This window comes from Onychomys torridus, chromosome 7 (genome assembly GCF_903995425.1).
Source record: "Onychomys torridus chromosome 7, mOncTor1.1, whole genome shotgun sequence".
Classification (NCBI taxonomy): domain Eukaryota; kingdom Metazoa; phylum Chordata; class Mammalia; order Rodentia; family Cricetidae; genus Onychomys; species Onychomys torridus.
In genome coordinates this window covers 39,437,924-39,443,942 of record NC_050449.1, presented here as the reverse complement: position 1 = coordinate 39,443,942, position 6,019 = coordinate 39,437,924, and positions in this window count along the sequence as shown.

The following is a 6,019-nucleotide window of genomic DNA, read 5'->3' as shown; positions in this document are numbered from 1 at the left end:
ACTGTATAGATGTACCACAGTTTGTCCATTCTCCTATGGAATAGCATTTTGGGGGGCTAAAGAGATGGCTTGGCAGGTAAGAGCTTTTGCTAAGCAAACATGAGGACTGACCTGAGGGTTTTTTGTTGTGGTTACTGCTTTGGTTTGTTTTTTGTTTTGGTTTTCGTTTTTCGAGACAGGGATTCTCTGTGTAGTCTCCGCTGTCATGGAATTTGCTTTGTAGACCACCAGGCTGGCCTTGAACTCACAGAGATCTACCTGCTCTGCCTCCCGAGTGCTGGGATCAAAGGTGTGCACTGCCACTGCTCCGCTGAGACCTGAGTTTTTATCCCAGCACACCTATAAAAAGCCTGAAGTGACCACATGCGCCTGCAAACCCAGTGCTATGGGAGAGCAGCAGAGACAAGAAGATCACTGGCACCTGCCGGTCTAGACTAGCTCCAGATTCAGTAAGAGATGCTGTCTCAAAAGGCATAAGGTGGAGAGCGATAGATCAGGACACCAGCATCCTCTTCTGGCCTCCATACCTGTCTGCATATCTGCTCACACATGTATATATATATATATATATATATATATATATATATATATATATATATATATATATATATATATATACTACACACACACACACACACTCACACCACACCCATCCACACCATCACCCACACCCACACACCCACGCCCACACCCAATGAATACATTTTCAAAAAAGAACATCTTGATTACTTCCTAGTTTTGGCAGTTATGAATAAAGCTGTTATAAACATCCATGTGCATGTTTTTGTGTGTACATAAATTTAAAACTCATTTGCATAATTACAGAGGCAAGTGACTGTGTTTCACACAGTGACACTTTATTTTGTTTCTTGAAAAGTGACTAAATTGGTTTGCATTTTCACCAATGAAGAATAGGAGTTCAGGCTGTTCCACATCCTTCCCAGTCTTTCCAGTTTGGGGTTTTGACCAAATAATAATTGTGCAGTGATATCTCATCGTTGTGTCTATTCGTTCATTGATTTATTTATTTTAGTTCTGAGAATTGAATCCAGGACCTAGTACATGCTGGGCAAGTGCTCCATCACTGAGTTATATCCCCAGTGATTTTCCTTCCTTCCCTCCCTCCCTCCCTTCTTCCCTCTTGTCATTCTTTTCTTTTTTTGGGCGGGGGTGGAGGGGTGGGGAGGGGGATACAGGGTCTCATAGAGTCCAGGCTCCTATCAAACTTGTTATATTCGAAGATGACCTTGAAGTCCTGTTCTTCCTGCCACTCTCCCGAGTGTGGGGATTACAGGCATGTGTCATCATGCCTCCTTACTTGGTGTTAGGGTTAACTTAGGGCTTTAGCCATGTTAGGAAAGCGCTCTACCAGCCGAGCCACATCCCAGCCCCTTGACCTTTTGATGTTCCTGCCTCTGCCTCCAGAGTAGCTGGAGTTGCCTGTCTAAGCATTTGTTTATTTTACATGAGTGGTGGAAATCGAACTTGGGTCATCTGAAAAAGCAACACATGCTCTTAACTGCTGAGCCATCTTTCCAACCCCTGTGAATGGCTATTCTTGCTTGGAACTACCATTCACAGATCTCAGTTCTATCCACACACATTGGAACTTTAATTTCCATAGACAGGAAGCTTCACTTGGGCCAGCCCTGGATTCAGCCTGAATTTTTTTTTTTAAAGATTTATTTATGACTGGGTGGTGGTGGCGGCGGCGCATGCCTGTAATCCCAGCATTCGGGAGGCAGAGGCAGGTGGATCTCTGTGAGCTGGAGGCCAGCCTGGTCTACAGAGCTAGTCCAGGACAGGCTCCAAAGCTACAGAGAAACCTTGTCTGGGAAAAAAAAAAAAATTATTTATTTTATTTAGTATATATAGTGTTCTGTCTGCATATACACCTGCAGGCCAGAAGAGGGCACCAGATCTCATTATGTATGATTGCGAGCCATCATGCGGTTGCTGGGAATTGAACTCAGGACCTCTGGAAGAGCAGTCAGCACTCTTAACCGCTGAGCCATCTCTCCAGCCTTCAGCCTGAATTTGAAACCCAGCCCTTCATATTTATGTGCCTCCTGATTCCCTTCATGACCATGTGCCACCTGCTGCTCTCCCTGTATCAGAGGTCCCCTACATAACCATGCAGTAATTCCATCCACAGAGGTGAAAGACTTTCCTATCACCTAGACAGAGGCCAAAGGGTTCTACATACAGGCTGTGAGCCAGCTTTGGTGGTGTAGTAAGACCCTGTGTCAAGAAACAAACACCAGATGACCGAAAGAATTACATATTTATGATATAGGGAGCAGGACATGGCACAAAGGAAATGATAATTGTCACCTTTTATTGTTACAGGATAGACATTTTGGGGTCTTGGGGTGGAGGGGGAGCAGTAACTCTGTAACGAAGGCTGGCCAGGAAATCGATTTGCAGTCCAGGCTGGCCTTGAACTGAGATTAGCATTCCTGCTTTGGCTTTCTCTAAGTATGTATACACACACACACACACACACACACACACACACACACACACACATATATATATATATATTCCCCCCCCCCCCAGCTGAGGACTTTGCTCTAGCTCTACCACTGAGCTAAATCCACAACCCCTAGAAAAAATATTTTTAAACAAAGAATCTTGCTATATTATCCAGACTTGTCTTAAACTAATGGGCTAAAGTTACCTTTTGGGGGCTGGAGAGGTGGCTCGGTGATTAAGAGCACTGGTTGGTCTTCCAGAAGACCCATGTTTTGTTCCCAGTCAGAGTTCATATGGCAGATGACTGTACTTCCAGTCCTAGGGGGTCTGATGCCCTCTTCTGGCCTCTGTAGGCAGTGTATGCACATTGTGTACAGACAACAGGCAGAACACCCACACACATAAAAATAAAGGTTTTAAAAAAAATTGGAGCTGGAGAGATGGCTCAGAGGTTAAGAGCACCGACTGCTCTTCCAAAGGTCCTGAGTTCAATTCCCAGCAACCACATGGTGGCTCACAACCATCTATAATGAGATCTGGCATCCTCTTCTGTGAACATAATAAATAAATAAAATATTTTTAAAAAATTAGTCAGACAGTGGTGGTGCACGACTTTAGTCCCAGCACTCGGGAGGCAGAGGCAGGGGTATCTCTGTGAGTTCAAGGCCAGCCAGGACTGTTACACAGAGAAAACTTGTCTTGGAAAAAAAAAAAGTAAATAAATAAAAATAATAATAAAAATCAATAAAATAAGGTGACCTTTATACCTTGGTCTCCCCAGTGGCTGTGGCTACAGGCATATAACCACCAGACCACCAGACCTAGGCTTTATTGAAATTATATTCAAGGTTGCTGGGCAACAGAAGCAAAGCACAAAGCCCAGAGAAGCCTAATACCTGAGGATTTTGGCCTGTCATTGAACTTGTTACTCTTCAAGCACACTGCTGCACTCATTACACATCTGAAATAATTACTTAAAATTCTACTTTATTGGAAAATTATATGCTATGAGTTTTTTTTTTATTATATTGGGATTTTCTTTGCAAAATATTTATTATTATTATTATTTTGTTTTGGTTTTTTGAGACAGGCTTTCTGTGTACTAGCCCTGGCCATTCTGGAACTCTCTCTGTAGACCAGGCTGGCCTCGAACTCGAGATCCGTCTGCCTCTGCCTCCCAAGTGCTGGGATTAAAGGCGTGCACCACCACCGCCTGGCTCAATAGGCATTTTTAAAATTTCAAATTGTGTGTCTATGTAGGTATATGCATGTGAATACAGTTGCCCATGGAGGCCAGGAGAGGGCATTGGATACCCTGGAGTTGGAGTTACAGGAAGTTGTAAACTGTGGGATATGGGTACTGGGAACCCAACTTGGGCCCTCTGCAGTAGTAGACACTCTTAACCACTGAGCTATTTTTCTAGCCCCAGGATTTTCAAATATAGGATGTCTCTCTGAGTTCAATCTCCAGTACTACAAAAATAATAAAATAAAATAAAATAAAATAAAATAAAAATAAAAATAATAGTAATAATAATGATAATAATATAATGAGCTTTAAGGGCTTGAAGAAAATTTTCTTAGGGCTGGGGATATAGCTCAGTTGGTAGTTTGTCTAAGATACATAAACCCTGGACTCGATTCTAAGCACTGTGTGAGATCGAGCAGGGTGGCACTCAGGAAGTGAGGAAGCAAGGGGGTCATAAGTTCATAGCTACATACTGAATCGGAGGCTATTCTGGGCTACACTCCCTGTCTTAAGAAAGTGCAAACAAGCAATCTAGCTTTCTCATGAATGCAAGGTCACGTCAAAATATGTGTGGTGGGGGAATTCAGGATCTGAGGGTTTCTCATGAATGTAAGATCATGTCCAAATGTGTGTGTGTGTGTGTGTGTGTGTGTGTGTGTGTGTGTGTGTGTGTGTGTGTGTGTGTGTGTGTGTAATTCAGGATGTTAGGGTTTCTGTTGTAATAAAACATTGTGACTAAAATCAAAGGAAAGTGTAGCAGAAATCCTAGATGGTCTTATTAATAAAATCAAAACTGAGGCCAGTTATTGGGGTGAATGCTGGAAGATCAGAGAAGCAGAACAAGCCACAGCTTCCTCACCTTGCCAGTGCCTCAGCTGATCCTGTTTCCTCAGACTGGAAGCCTCTGAGTCCTCATCTGAATGAATCTCAGCTGAACTGTGCTGCTCAAAAGCCTAAAAGCTTAACCAGTCAAAAAAGCTTCTAGTTTCTAGTCTTCGTGCCTTCTGTATCTTTCTGTTTTTGCCATCACTCCCTGGGATTAAAGGCTCACATCTTGGGATTAAAGGTGTGTGTCACCACGCCTGTCTGTTTTCATTGTGGCCTTGAACTCACAGAGATCCAGAGGGATTTCTGTCTCTGGAATGCTAGGATTAAAGGCGTGAGTGCCTCCATTTTCTAGCCTCTGTATCTAGTAGCTGTTCTGTTCTCTGACCCCCAAATAAATTTATTCAGGTGCACAATATTTTGGGAAACACAATACCACCACAGGAAAGGGTTTACTTCCCCTTAGAATTCCCAGGTAACAGTCTGTCACGGAGGGAAGTCGAGGCAGGCACTGGAGGCAGGAACTGAAGCAGAAGGCACAGAATGCTGCTTACTGACTTGTTCTGCCTGCTTTCTTATGCAATTCTGGACCACCTGCCCAGGAGTGCACCACCCACAGTGAGCTGAGCCTCTCCCCATCAATTATTAATCAAGAAAATACCCCCCCCACACACACACACAGACTGTCTACATGCCAATCTGATGGAGCATTTTTTTTTTTTTAATTGAAGTTCTTCCCAAATGATCCTGGCTTGTGTCAAGTTGACAGAAACAACCAGGACAGAGGGCTTTATCATTGGAGACTAATTCACGCTGTTTCTCTTATCAATGTATTTCTAGACTGTTTAAACAATCATTTGAGCTCCCAGACACTAATTCTTTTGAACAAAACACTTAAAACAGCACTTACTCTTGCTAGTGTACCATATGTGACTGGAATATCTACAGGAGAGTTATGAGGTAAATTGGCAATGGTAAAAGCATTCGGTATCATGAAAAAATTATTTTGAACTTGACATAACTCGAGTAGCACAAAACACTGATTTGAAAATTTAGTATCTTGATAGTTTAGGCTCACAGGTTTCAACAACATTCTCAGAGGTTTTTCCTAGCACAACCTGCAACTGTCCATCAGTTTCACTCTTGGAATGCTCTGCTATTCACCATCATAGGCTTGATAGAGTCTAACCCATCATTAAAGAGCCAGCCCCGGCACTGCTCCAACCAAGTTTCTCTGCTAAAGATGGCGCAATCTCTTGCCCCTCCTCTTGGGCTAACCCGTCTGCACTTATCCAGCTGTTAATCTTGTTTGTTTGTTGGTTTGTTTGTTTTTTGTTTTTTCGAGACAGGGTTTCTCTGTGTAGCTTTGGCGCCTGTCCTGGATCTCGCTCTGTAGCCCAGGCTGGCCTCGAACTCACAGAGATCCGCCTGGCTCTGCCTCCTGAGTGCTGGGATTACAATGTGCGCCAC